At 48.7% G+C, this 13,155-nt stretch overlaps 1 protein-coding gene across 4 annotated transcripts in view; it reads right to left on the bottom strand.

Annotated features, from left to right (window-relative positions):
• ZBTB2 (zinc finger and BTB domain containing 2) overlaps positions 1 to 3,799 on the bottom strand; it is a 29,227-nt gene extending 25,428 nt beyond the window's left edge. The window contains exon 1 of one of the 4 annotated variants that reach the window (XM_036415504.2): positions 3,669 to 3,799. The gene's annotated coding sequence lies outside the window, so the exon portion shown is untranslated. Of the gene's footprint in view, positions 1 to 3,112; positions 3,254 to 3,668 lie in introns of those variants that run through there. The other 3 variants (XM_036415507.2, XM_036415505.1, XM_036415508.1) reach the window with 3 other exon arrangements.
• Between the last annotated feature and the right edge of the window lie 9,356 nt (positions 3,800 to 13,155).

The following is a 13,155-nucleotide window of genomic DNA, read 5'->3' as shown; positions in this document are numbered from 1 at the left end:
ATCTATTAAAAACATATTGTATTTTCCAAAACAACAAACTAGTGAAGTGGCATCTTCTCATAATTTTATTAATTTCTTTAGAAGAGAGCTGAGTTCTGCATCTACTCTGTGCTCCGCTGACTGTTGTGATATTTGTTTTGGTTGAGTATGATTTGTTGTTAATTCTCAACAGAGGTTATTTTTCCCCATTTTGCAACCTGAAGACAGTCAGGCAGCGGGTAAAATGCTAAATGCCCGTTCACCAGGGGCATTCTGAAATTTATGGTACAGTCTCCGGCCAACCAGCACTTCTTCCTTTACTGTGACAGCTCGGTGCCACACCATTTGCCCAGTTTCCCAGTTCCTTCAGGGAAAGATGACTGGGTCTGGAGATGAGAGACAGGAGATGGCAGGAGAGGCTCCAGGTCTGAAGAAGCTGATCCAAGCCAATGTGACATACCAGCCTTAGATGACTCTTTCAGTTTCCTAACTGTTTCAGTAATTCTCATGCCAGGAAAGCATATCCCCATATGCAGTGTTCTCGTTCTCAAGGTACATTAGAGGCCTGGTGCATGACATTCATGCACTGGGGATGTAGGGGGCTCCCCCCCCCCCCAGCCCGGCCTGCACCCTCTTGCAGTTAAGGACACTTTGGGGGATGTCCACTGAAGGGTCTTTAGCACTGCCATGGAGGCGGGCACTGCACTCACCAGCCCTGAGCCCAGCTTCTGGCTGAGCAGAGTTCCCCTTATGGAAGCGAACTGACCACTAGGGGATAGCTCCTACATTGAGCATCTGCCCCCTGGTGGTCAGTGCACGTCATAACCGCCAGTTGTTCTGCTATTCAGTCAATTTGCATATTAGCCTTTTATTATATAGGAAAGTTTAGAATTTGGAAGACAGTGTGAAGTTTTAATTTATTAATTTTTAAAATAAAAAGAGCCAAAGCCGGTTTGGCTCAGTGGTAGAGCGTCAGTCTGCGGACTGAAAGGTCCCAGGTTCGATTCCGGTCAGGGGCATGTACTTTGGTTGCGGGCACATCTCCAGTAGGGGGTGTGCAGGAGTCAGCTGGTCGATGTTTCTCTCTCATTGACGTCGCTAGCTCTCTCTCTCTCCCTTTCTCTCTGTTAAAAATCAATAAAAATATTTAAAAAAAAAACTTACTGTATGGAAATTTTTAGTCTATGAGGTAAAACATGCCTAGTGTTTCTTCTCTGCTGCTGGAGTATTTTGGTGGAGGTTTGTGGAGCACCTGTCTACTTGCATCTTCTTTGAAGAGAGGAGTAACTTTAAAACTCCACAGCAAGCAGCTGGAGTGGGGTTTATCAGCCACTCTTTAAGGACTTCTTCACTGTTGGCTATTGGTGGAATTTAACACTGGTATTCTACTTTTAGTACTTGGAGATCTCTTGATGGTTTCAACATCAGGCCAATTCTTTGGCTACAAGATAACCTTATATAAACCACACATTCAAGTGAGACCACACATTCAAGTGAGAAACACCCAGGTTAAAAGAATGTATTCGTTGTAATCTTTCTTTCTTAAAAATTACCTTGTCATGACTTCAAAACACCCTGGATAGACACCAAAGGTCTTTAGAATGGAAAATAAAATTTAATAATTATTTCCGGCTTATAATAAGTCAGAGAAATGAGGATTTAAAATGTCCTAATTCTAATTCTGATTTTCTATAGAAGTGTCAGGCCTCTCGGATTAAAACACTGGTGCTATGGTCCTGAGCTGGGTTGGGGGTCCACATAGATGGTCTGCCCTAGAAGGGGCTGGGTGGCCAGAATTCTGGAACCCAGAGCAGCCGGGAGTGCTGTGAGCCAGGGAGTCTGACCTTTTAAGGTTTTATTTCGCTAAGACAATAATGTATGGAAATGAATACAAACGGGACTCACACACTAAGGGAGCCGGCTTCACGAGGAGCAAATGAACGTGGCGGATGGGTGGGGGGAGCCAAGAGCCTGGGATGTGTCCCGAAGGCATGATTAGTTCCAAGTTTTTGCAGCAAAGGGCGTAGCTACAGCTGTATTTCCACTCCGCCCGCTTCTTGCTGGCTCCGCTATCCTTGCTTGCTTTCCCTACCAGCTCGGAGCGATAAAACCCTGCTCCCTAAGCATTTTCTGTGCTCCCAGTTCTCTCTGCAGCCTGGTGTGAACGTTAATGGTTTGGTTTGGGGGAGTTCACTACACAGAGGCCAGTCGGGGCTGGGGAGCGGCCTCAGCACCCCGACCTCCCCGCCTTTTTCGGAGCCCGGGCTTTGGGGTGAGGCTGTGCTGGCCCGGAGCTCGCACCCGCCGCACCCGCGCCGCGAGGCAGAGCAGCCAGAAACCGCAGCGCAGCCCCGGGCCCCATCGGGGCGCTCATCGCCCGCGGGCCGGAAGCCCGAGCCTCCCGCTCGGCGCGCCCACACCCGCCTTCGGGGCCGCAGCGGCGCCCCAGGCGGCGCCCGGGAGGGCCTCCGCCTCCCCGGCCCGCGGGAGACCGGGGCAACGGCCGCCCCGCCGCGCCGGCTCCGCCCGCCCCAGGGGGCGGGGCCGCCCAGACCCGAGGAGGCCGGGAGGTGCGGGCGCCGGGCAGCTCGGCCCGCCCCAGCCTCCGGGGACGGGGAGGGGAGGGGAGAGAGGGGCGGGGCGGGGCGGGGCGGGGCGGGGCGGGGCGACGCACTCGGGCTGCGCGGCCCCGCGTGCGTGCGCGCGCGCTCCCCCAAGTCCCGCGGCGTTTAACACAAAGCCGACGCCGACGCCGACGCCGTGCGCGACGCCCCGGCCGGCGCAGCGGCCCCGGCGCCGGGGGCGGGCGGGCGGCGGCCGGACTGGGAGCTGGAGGAGCGCGCGCGAGAGCCGGAGACAGCGCGAGACCCAGGAGGCCGGAAGCGCGCGTGCGCGCCCCCGCCCGCGGCCGGGAGGCGGAGCCGCGGCGGTAGCGGCAGCAGCTGTAGGAGCCGCTGCAGCTGGGAGAAGCGCCAGAGAGGCCGGGCCTGCTCCGGTCGGACCGGATCCCTCCCCTCCCCCCTCCCTCTCCCGCTCCCCTCCCCCAAGCCCACTTCCGCAGCTCGCGGCCTGGCCGCCGAAGCAGCAGCGGCGGCGGCGGCGGCAGGAGGCGGCGGCGGCGGGATTTACGCACCTGACAGGCCAGCCTCTCGGAGCTCCGGGGCGGGACGCTCACCGGCCGCCGCCCGCCGCCGCCAGGACGCACTTCGCGGTGGCGGCGGGAAGGGAGGGACCGGCGATGGGGAACGGAACGCGAATCGCCCCCTCCTCTTTCTCCCTCCCTCCCTCCCTCCTCCTCCCTCCGATCCGCCGCCCGCCCTCTCGGCTTCCGTCCCCTCCCCCTCCCGCAAAGCCCCGGATGGAGCTGCCGCCGCCGACTCGCCGCCGCCTGGCTCCGGGGGATGGTTTTGTCAGGCGGCCAGAGCCCGGCGCCAGGCGCGGCCGCCGCCGCCGCCCCCGGGGCGCCCCTGCCCGCCCTTCCCACTGCCGCGCTCCCGGGGGACCCGCGCCCTCCGCCTGCCTTCGCCCGGAGCCGGGCCGGGGGCATTCGCCGCCTTTGTTGCCACCGTCTCCGCCGGAACCGTTTGCGAGCCCGGTGCCCCCTCCCGCCCCCGCCCCTCCGCCTGCCCGGAGCCCGGGCCGGGGCGGCACGTGGGCGCCGGCCCCGGAGGGAGGCGGTGCGCGCTTACCTGCCGCCGGGGCGCTGCGGCGCGGGGTGTGGAGGGGGCACCGCGGGCGGCCTGGCCGTGCCCTGCCCGCCGCCGCCGCCGCTCGCTGCTGCTGCTGCTGCCGCCGCGGTCGGTGTCTCCGGCGGCGGCGGCGGCGGCGGCGGGGCTTTTCCTGTCCGGTTACGTTAAGGTCACATGACCGAGGAGCGGAGCGACTAGTGCAGAGGCTGCGAGCGGCTCCCGCCGGGGGGGAGGCGGCGAGCGCTGTGGCGGCAAGAGCCCCCGCCGCCCCCCTCCGCCGCCGCCCTCCCCCTCGCCCGCCTCCGCCTCCGCCTCCTGCAGCCCGGCCGCCGCCGCCGCCTGCAGCCTGCAGCGCCCGCGCCGCGCCGCTCCGGCCAAACTTCTGCAGACCATGTGCAGCCGAGGCAGGAAACTTCTCCCCGCGCCGCGGGGCCGGAGGCCGGAGTCACCGGCCCAGGCCCACATGCAGGGCTTAGGTAGGAGGGCCCGGGAGGGATGCTCTGGGCCAGGGATGATGGAGAGCTGCGGGTCGGACCCCCTGCAGGCAGGCTCCCCGTGCGTGACATCTCTCGGCCCGCCCCTCCCTTGCTGACCTAAGTCTTGTCTTTAGGATGAGGCGGAGTGGACTCGAGGACCACAGAGACGCCCTTGATCCGCAGGGGTAATGGAAAAGTCCTCCTGGGGGAGAAATGCCAGTTGGTGCCGCAGGTGGAGGCAGAGGTGCTAACGGACTGATGTTAGCTGGGTGTCATCTAAGGAGTTTGCCAGGATTTAACTTGTTTATTTCAGTCATTGTGTTTTGGCTTTTTTTTGAAGCTGTTGGCCCAAAAGTATCAGCCTGCAAAGCTTGTTACTTATGAACGGTTCACTCTCCTGTTTGGTTTCTGGGGAGCTGTTGAGAGTGGATTCCAGAGCTGGCCATTCTGTAAAGGTCCTGAGATGCAAGAGGGCAGGCAAAGGGACTTGCTAGTCATTCTTAACATTTTAAAGTTCTCCGTTGTGTTGTTGCCATTTTGCTAGAGTTTTTATATCTTTGGAAGCACCATGTAGTCCTTTGAGGACTGCATTTAATTACGTGTATAGTATTTTGAAGTCTTAAAGATGAATGCTGCTTGATGTTTAGGGGAATGGAGGCAACAGTTTTCAGGATTCTTTGGTTTTTAAAGCATGCTATTTTGGTCGTTGATTTGTTGTCCAACCCATTTAAAATATATATATTTATATATATATTTTATTGATTTTTGTAGAGAGGAAGGGAGAGAGATAGAGAGTTAGAAACATCGATGAGAGAGAGTCATCGATCAGCTGCCTCTTGCACACCCCCTCCTGGGGATATGCCTGCAACCAAGGTACATGACCTTGACCGGAATCGAACCCCGGACCCTTCAATCCCCAAGCCGACGCTCTATCCATTGAGCCAAACCGATCTCGCATTGGTTTACATAGCCCAGTGCCCTGGCACTTAGTTCACAAATATTGAAGGCAAGCTTACTATATCTTGAGACAGCTGATTTAACATACAGAAGTGTCCCTTCTAAAACTGCGTTTGATTTAGTGACCCAGTTAGTTATACCGTGCTGCTGATGGCTGCTTCCTTCTGTGAAGACAGAATAGGCAGCTGATGACGGTAGTGGTCCAAAAGTGGGTAATAGATTTAGTGCACACCTGTCTGAACGGCTCTTGTTCTTTGATCAGCTAGATAAATGACTTGTTGAGTTGTTAAATTCTGCCTACAAAACCAAATTCTGACCCTGATATAAGAATTTCTAGTGCACTATCACTAAAACATCAAAGTTGGCCCTCAGACTGACATGCCTGTTTCTTGGATTGGCTCCCCAGTTGAGATCTGTTTCATCTTATTAGGAAACTAAAGTGATTTTGATTGGTAGAAAGTAATAGTTAAAGATTGTTGGGTTCTTACACCTTGACTCTGAACTTGCAAGTTTGTGATGGAGTGCTTACATGGAGAGTGAACTGTTTTAAGAGAAACTAAAGAGAAATAGTGGGCAAAACTGCTGAAGCTGGTTTGGCTCAGTGGATAAATAGAGTGTCGGCCTTCGGACTGAAGGGTCCCAGATTTGATTCCGGTCAAAAGTACCTTGGTTGTCGGCTCATCCCCGGAGGATGGTGTAGTGGATGGAGGGTGTGCAGGAGGCGGCTGATTGATGTTTCTGGCTCTCTGTTAAAAAAAAAAAAAGGTGGGCAAAACTAACTAATGCTAAAGTTTTACAATAGATGAAAGCCCTGAAGTAGAAACTTGCCTGTGTGTTTAGAGTAATTGGCGTTGAGTCAAAGAAACTATGCTTTTTTCTAAAAAATAGATTTTTATTGATTTCAGTGAAGAAGGTAGAGGGAGAAACATCAATGATGAGAATCATTGATCTGATGGGCTGCATCCAGTACACCCCACACTGGAGTTCAAGCCTGCAACCTGGGCATGTGCCCTGATCAGGAGTCAGACAGTGACTTCCTGGTTCATAGGTCCATGCTCAATCATGGAGCCATGCCTGCTGGGCAAAACTGCTTATTCTTAAAAAGAAGTGAATAGTTTCTCAATACTACATTTATGTAATTGTATAAAAATAGACCCATGGGTTATTCCTGAAACTCAATCTCATTCCTAGAGAAAGTGCTGTCAAGGACTGGCGCAGACTTTTCTTCAAGAGCTGCTATTCTTTTTAAAATATTTTTATTGATTTCAGAGAACAGAAGGGAGAGAGAAACATCAGTGGTGAGAGAATCATTGATCAGCTGCCTCCTGCACACCCCACACAGAATTGAGCCCACAACCTAGGCATGTGCCCTGACGGAGAATTGAACCATGAACCTAATTCATAGGTCGATGCTCAGCCACTGAGCCACGCCTGCTGGGCTAGAGCAGAAATTCTTGCATTTATAAATGGTCAGTTGTTTGGCTGCTAGTTCTCTCAAGGGATAGGCATGCATTCTTACATTTTGTCAAGTATGCTAATTAGTTTGCTTTTTAGTCACCATCAAGTCATAGCATTATAAGGGATGCTATACAGTTTATATCTGCTTTCTACAACTTGCAGTAGAAATATTTAAATGGATGCATATGCAAAGGTTGGGGAGAAAACTTAGTTTTTGCAAGGACTAGTGTCCAGGGAAAGCTATTAGTCTGGTTGTGGGAGAGCCACAAATAACCTGAATTAAGTAATAAGAAAAATAAGTTAAATTATCTGCTTAGTGTTTATGTGCTGATTTTACATTTGGGAAATCCATTTGGCAGATTAGGAGTTAAAAAATAGTTCTACACATTTCCCAAGAAAATCACAGTGCAAGCAAATAAATGATCTGAGTGGATTCATCAAAAGTTGCTATACACAAATACTCTCAAACTCTTGTAGTGCTGAAAGTTTTGACATGTTATGCTGGGTACATGAGAAAAATGGGCGCTTGCTATGCCCTGAAGAAGATAGAACCCGTGAGTCTTGGACTGTGGGCAGAAAGCAAGTTAGTAATATTGCACTTGTTTTTCCCGGAAGTTTGTGTGTGCGCTCAGGTTGAAGATGGAATTTCCTTTAACATTGTTTATTAAAGTAATATACTAATCTTTGTGGGTGTCTCCCAGAGCAGCCTTTTCACTACATAGTTTTATGGGTAACCTCTTAGGTTTGGACAGTGCCTTTCATGTTTTATATCAAGCTTAACCTATGTCAGAAAATATGTATTTTGAGAGTCTTATTTTATTGGTTTGGTTATGAAGTTATAGGAAATGCTCATTTTATAATTGGTTGTTGAGACCATATTTACTCAATAGTTCCTACACTTTAGGGAACATTTTGTCTTAAACCTAAGTGTAGGCTTGTGGGTTTCAAACTTTCAGTTGTGATTCTAAGACATATGCTTTGTTAAAAGTACACAAATATATAAAATTGAAATAATTTTCAGGAACTAGTACTTGTTACCAGTTATAAACTCAGCTATCTTTTCTAACTAGTTCGTTTATTTTTTTTAAAGCTGATTGTGGTGCCTTAAATTGATTTCATCAATCACAAATGGATCAGGGTGCAGAGTTTGAAGATCACTTGTTTATCTCATACAGTTTCTATGAATCAGGAATCTGGGAGCAGCTTAGTTAGATGGTTCTGTGTCAGGGTCTCTGACGAGGTTACTTACAGTCAGCATGTTGACGGGACCAGGGGATCTGCTTCTAAGGCGACCCACACTCCAGCAGGTTAATGGTCAAGTCTCAGTATTTCCCCATTGGACTCCTTGAGTGTAGTGTCCTCACACTGTGGTGGTGCTTGGCTTCCCCCAGAGAAAGACAAGAAAGCCAAGGAGGAAGCCGCACCATCACTGCCACATGCTGTTAGTTAAAAGCAAGTCACTAAGGTCAGCCTATGGCCATTGGAGCAGTATTAAGCTTCGTGTCTTAAAGGGAGAAGTATCAAAGAATTTGGCATTTTAAATAACCAACAGTTCTATATTTTTCTTGTTTATGGATGAATTAGGATTGAACTGAAAGCTTTGCTAAAATGTCAGTCTTTAAGTAATTATCGTGTTTAATTCATTTTTTCTCTAAGGGCATCTAGTCTCATTCTCTCTTCAATCTTAGAAGAGAGAAAGTGGGCTCATTTATTGTAGAGGAAAAGAGTTTTTATCTGACTTTTGTCATGAATAATCTATGCTAATAAAGATGAGAAAATTGGCTGATTTTTAAGAAATCTTTTCTAAAGAAGTTATAGGGTATAACTATTCTCTAGTCTTCCAGTTTGCAAACTTTTACATGATAGTAGTTATACAATACTTTCATCTTTTAACTCTACATTCGGCCCTTCAAGTCTGTGGATTCAGCCTATCGAAAATAGTGTTTTGATCCATGGTTGAGAATACCCAGTTGATCAACTGCTCTTGGGAATGTGAAATACTGTTTTCAATCCATGGGTGGTTGCATCTGGAGATGGCTGGCTTCTTTAGTTGATGTGAAGTCTGTGGATACGAAGGGCCAACTGTATGTATTGGGAAAAAATCAGCTTATAGATGGGTTGCGTGGTTTAAAGTTATGTTGTTCGAGGATCACCTGTACTTATTAAAAGAATTGAAACTACTTATTGTTAGCTTCAGATGCTGTCTATACTGACCACGAGATTGTACTACTGTTGTAACCATAGCAATTAGCACATTTACAGGACCTAAAAGATGTTATAACTTAAAGATATCAGGGTTTGAGTGTAAAGACAACTATACTATCTGCTGTGAAATTTTCATGGAAACGAGCTAGAAGGATTTGTTTTAAGACTAGTTTTGGCTTAATGGTACAAGGAGCTGGAGAGACCCCGACATTGGTAGTGTGAGTGAAGCTAGGATCAATTTTCTAAGGCCTGCCTTGATTTTTTTTTTTTAATCCATTATGCTTTTCTGAGTAATAGATGGGGATGCAGTAAATTACCTTACACTTTTAATATAAGATTGGAAATGGCTGCTTTTTCTTAAATACCTTTCCAGTTTCTCTTAACGACCAGGACTCTTGACAGATCCCATTCTGCTCTAAAGCACTGGTTATACCAGTAAATCTAATCTAAATGCAGCATTTAAAAATAGTGTTTTGTTAACCCTCTGTGAGGAAATCTCTGAAAAAAGGGAATTTGGAAGAGACTTTAAATCTCTTTAAAAACGGCCAATTCAGAACTCCCAGAATTGCAACTAAATAGATTTAGACTGGAGGTACTCAAAATATTCCTCCTCTTATTCTCATCCCCTCCCAGCACAGTGACACACAGTGTGTAAAGGCAGGGAGATGGGAGTTTGAGAAGGTTGGTTGTGGAAAGGATTGAGTCCCTGAGATTTAGTACTTAGTACATTAAGTGGAGAAAGAGGGTGCTAACGAATGACAATATCTGTATAAACTGTATAAACCTGTTAATAGACTCTAAGTTAGTGGTTCTCAGTTTAGTAAGCCTAAGAACCTCTTGGAGAGTTGTAAAAAACAGGTTGATAACTGCGGCCTCAGGCTCAAATTGTAGAACACAGGAATCTGTAATCCTGGACACCCAGCTATTTGCTGAAGAAATGGTCTGGACTTCGGAAAAATTGGTCTAAGTAGTAGAAAGAAGGGTCAGTAATTAAAAATAGGAGGATGTTATTATTTCGTTAAAACATAATAATCCTAAAACTATTGATTTTTGTATCTAGAAACATTTCTGCCTTTGACTGCTGCAGTAATCTAGGCACCCCAGAATGCCTGCTGGCCGCTATGTGGTATGTGTAAAATGTGTAGTTTAAAAGCCTTCTAAGCAGTGGAAATATTTATATTTAAACTAGATGCCTGGCGCATAAGATTTGTGCACTAGTGGCAGGGAGAAGGGGGTCTCTCGGCTTGGCCAGTGCCTCCCACAGTCTGGGACCTCTCAGGAGGTGGGGGGGTAGAAGGGAGAATGGGCCTAAGCTGGTCGTCAGATATCCCTCTTGCCGTCGGGCTCTTGCAGTTCAGGACCCCTTCTCCTTACTGCCCACCTGCAGCGGAGGCGGGAGAGGTCCCCCACCGCCACTGCGCTTGCCTGCCATGAGCTCAGCTTCTCGCTCAGCCGCACTCCCCCTGTGGGAGCGCACTGACCACCAGGGGCAGCTCCTGTGTTGAGCGTCTGCCCCCTGATGGTTAGTGTGCATATTAGTGACCAATCGTTCTGCTGTTCGGTTGATTTGCGTATTACACTTTTATTACATAGGACTAGGCCTGGTGCACAATTTCATGCACACTGAAAGGAAACTAATTAGAAGGTTTCAGGGAGGGCAGGACTGGGCAAGAAGGGCCAGACACACCCTGGAGCCAACCTCCCATGGTCCCTCCCCAGCATCTGTGGAGTGAGCGGGGTCCCTCGGTCTGATCTGTGATCAGGCCAAAACCAGCTCTCTAACATCCCGAGGGATCCCAGAGTATGAGAGGGCACTCTGCAGAGTTGTTGTCATACTGCGTGTGAAACAAATGCAGGTGTGCAGTACACCAGATTCGGGGCCATCAGTGCCCAGCAACAACAGAACCCAGGCAGAAAGTGGAGTCACGTGGCCGAGTGAGGAATTGGACTCCCTCCTTTTTGGTTTCGGGGTGTGTCACCTGAGAACCGCTGCTGCCAAGTCACTGCAGCTCGGCAGCTTCCGCATTGATCATTTGCCCCCTGGTGGTCAGTGCACATCATAGCAACCAGTTGGATGGTGGGAGGGACACTTAGCATATTAGCCTTTTATACACATACACACACACTATAAGCCGGTGCATGAGATTTGTGCAGTTGGGCGGGGGCTCCTCTCAGCCTAACTGTTACCCTTTCCAATCCAGGAGCCCTTGAGGGATGTCTGGCTGCAGACCTAAACTGGCAGTTGGGACATCCCTCTTGCAATTGGGACTGCTTGCTCCTAACCACTTGCCTGCCTGCTTACCCCCAATTGCCTCCCTTTCTGGTCTGATAACCCTTAACTGCTCCTCTTTCTGGTCTGATCACCCCTAACTGCCCTCCCCCCTGCTGGCCTGCTTGCCCCCAACTGCTCCCCCTGCTGGCCTGATCACCCCCAACTGCCCTCCCCTCCTGGCCTGATCACCCCTAACCACCTTTGCCTTGGCCCTGCCATCATGGCTTTGTCTGCAAGGAATTCTGGAAGGTCTGGTCTAATTAGCATATTATTCTTATATTAGTATAGAGGCCCCGTACACGAATTTGTGCACAGGTGGGGTCCCTCGGGGTGGCCTGCAGCAATTGGGCCCCAGCCTTGCAGCCCTAGTTCATGCTATTATATCCTGGCCCAGTGTGGCTCACTTGATTGGATGGTCATCCTATACACCAAAAGGTGGTGGGTTCAAGTTTTGGGCACATACGTAGGTTGCAGGTTTCAATTCCCAGTTGAGGGTGCGTGAGAGGCAACCGATTGATGTTTCTAAAAATCAATTACAAAAAGCTATTATATCTAATGTATGCAGTGGAATGTATTACCATGAATTGATGTCTACCATGATCCAATTAAACATAAGTAAATGATTCAAATTTAACATTGATTCTTTTTCTCACTGGAAAATCTGTATTTGTTAAATTTCCATCACAAAACATTACCCTAATACAATAAATTCTTATGCTTGAAGGCCTTATTGTTTATCTTAATTTCTTTGCAACATATTTGTGTATAAGTTGAAATGTTAGATTTTAATTTGCCATGACCATAAGGTATCACATGTTCATGTTTTTTAATAATGAATGCACACTTGAACCATATAGCAAATTGCTCGTTGATATTGGGGTAAGATTTTATTGGAAACTTCCCTTTTAAGAAAAAATTTTTTTAAAAAAAATAAATTTTTGTTGATTTGAGGGAGAGAAACATCAATGATGAGAATCACCGATCAGCTGCCTCCTGCATGTCCCCCATTGGGGATCAAGCCCACAACCTGAGCACGTGCCCCTGACCAGAACTGAGCCCAGGACCTTTCAGTCCGCAGGTCAACACACTATCCACTGAACCAAACTGGCCAGGACTAAAAATAACATTTTTCATTGATTTCAGGGAGAGGGAAAGCAACATCAATGATGAGAATCATTGATTGGCTGCCTCCTGCACACCTCCTACAGGGGATCGAGCCACAACCCAGGTATATGCCCTTGAATCAAAGCTGGGACCCTTCAGTCCATAGGCTGATGCCCTGTTCACTGAATCGAACCTGGCTAGGGTGGAAACTCCCCATTACTAGGTGGGGATATCATGGTCTCAGTTAAAGAAGGCTTCATTGAGCAGTATTTCAAATTATCCTGTTTGGCTTCCCAAAGGTTTTAACGCATAGGTTAAATATAGCTAAAGGTTCTTAAATATAGTGGACACCGAACTCCGATTCAAGCTGGGTGAGAGATGCCTTCTGTACAGTTTTGATGGGAACACTGATTGCAGGTGTGTGCATGGGCACAGCAGTTTTATGGAGGTGCTTATGTGGAACTTGATCTAGAAAGCAGTTACTGCACTATCCAAGCCCATGTGCTCCTTGGAGTCTTTGATGCCCTTGGGGTATAAATACCTCAGAAGACTGCTACTTGAGAACTCTTGCCGTGTGCTGCAAAAAACACCAGGATGGTCACCTTCGCATAGGCCCAGCAAACGGAGTCCTCGGCAGGTGCAGAGATGTCTGTCCTCTTGGTAGAATACCATGTAGTAGTTATAAACAAGTTGCAAAAGGACAGCATCCAAATTTGAAATAGAAGAATCCTCATCGATATGTATGAAAAAAAATTTAAATTCACTCTGGTGGGACAGTTATGCCTAAAAAGGCAAATGAAGGTAAGGACTTTGTTTTTTTTTGTTTTTTTTTAATGTTTTATTGATTTTTAGGGGAGAGGGATATAGAGATAGAAACATTGATGAGAGAAACATTGATTGCTGCTTGCATGCCCCACACTGGGGATCAAGTCCACCACCTGGGCGTGTGCTTTGACCAGGAATTGAACCGTGAGTTCCCGCTTCCTAGGTTGATGCTCAACCACAGAGCCACACC

The sequence above is a fragment of the Pipistrellus kuhlii genome, unplaced genomic scaffold, assembly GCF_014108245.1.
Source record: "Pipistrellus kuhlii isolate mPipKuh1 unplaced genomic scaffold, mPipKuh1.p scaffold_m20_p_5, whole genome shotgun sequence".
Classification (NCBI taxonomy): Eukaryota; Metazoa; Chordata; class Mammalia; order Chiroptera; family Vespertilionidae; genus Pipistrellus; species Pipistrellus kuhlii.
The sequence above is the reverse complement of the archived record's forward strand: the minus strand, read 5'-3'. Positions and strand labels throughout refer to the sequence as shown.